This window comes from Octopus sinensis, linkage group LG30 (genome assembly GCF_006345805.1).
Source record: "Octopus sinensis linkage group LG30, ASM634580v1, whole genome shotgun sequence".
Taxonomy (NCBI): Eukaryota; Metazoa; Mollusca; class Cephalopoda; order Octopoda; family Octopodidae; genus Octopus; species Octopus sinensis.
Window position 1 is genome coordinate 6,474,728 of NC_043026.1, and position 1,362 is coordinate 6,476,089.

Sequence of the window (1,362 nt, forward strand, 5' to 3'; positions counted from 1 at the left end):
ATTATTCAACATTATCTGACATCTTTGGTTTCAAAGACACCATTACCTCTCTCATAACACACACACCCACCCACACACACACACACACACACACATATACATTAGAGATGGTCCATAGTAAGTCACGCAAAACCCATATAATATCATTTCCAGGAGATGCCGACCCTGTTCCGAGGAATCCCCGTCCATTCTGTGGACCAATGCGAAGAAGATCGTTAACAGAATTCCTGAAAGGCTCTCAAGATGCTTACACGCTTATAAATGTACTTTCTGCGTGGTGTAAAATGCGTCATGATGCATCAAAGCAATTTAAGCCGAAGAAAACGAACAATAAAGTAATTATATTCTGCAATCAACAGACACATTTGTCCAGCTCTGGGCAAAACCAAAATCGCCATTGTCCTATCCCTATTGTGTCTTTGTAGCAAAATGCATTCCTGGACTCAAATTACACTCATGAATTCGTTACAAATAGATGCATCTCTTGGAGATATTGGCGATGAGTCTGTTGAAGAGGATCTTGCCTGTTATAGAGAGAAGGGAGATCTCCCCGTAGCTGTCACAGTTTATCCTGGTTCCTTTGTTCTTGTATAGAGCGACTATTGTGGCGTCTCGCAGACCTCTTGGGATGTCATCCTGGTTCCAGATGGTCCAAGAAGATGTCATGGAAGGTGTTGAAGGCTGTGGGTCCAAGCGACTTGAACAATTCAGCAGGTATTCCAGCCCTTCCTGGTGCTTTGCCACAGGTCGTCTATTTGACGGTGGTCTGTATCTCTTCTTCGCTTGGCGGGAGGTCGAGATCTTCCTGGATTAGTTGCTGGCCGATCTGTAGGGCTGCTGGGTCGACGATAGAAGGGCAATTGAGGAGCTGGCTGAAGTGTTCCTTCCACCTTGCGCTGAGACCTTCCTTTTCTTTGATACATACAAGAAAGTTCATTGATCGCTACAGTTGTTTCGACCCACCTAGCATCGATCCCTCGCGGGTGGGGTACTATACATCTGGTTTAGGCATATCCCTCGATGTAGATGTGTCTCCTCAGGTGATTACATCCATAGCTACTAACGGTTATATCTAATTCCTTTTTCACTGTATTGTGTATTTGTTTCTTTTTGCATCTGATATTTGTTATTGACTTTTATAATAATGAAGCTGTATCCCTTAACTTGCTGTTTTTGGATACAAATACTGAGAAGAAATCTTGTGCAACAGACATTACTTTAATGAGAGACGTGTTGTAATCACCCGAGGAGACACATCTACACCGGCATGTACACCTACGCCTGGTATTCAGTATCCCATCCGAGGGGGATTGATGGTTGATGGGTCGAAAAAATTGTAGCAATCAATAAATATTCTCGTAT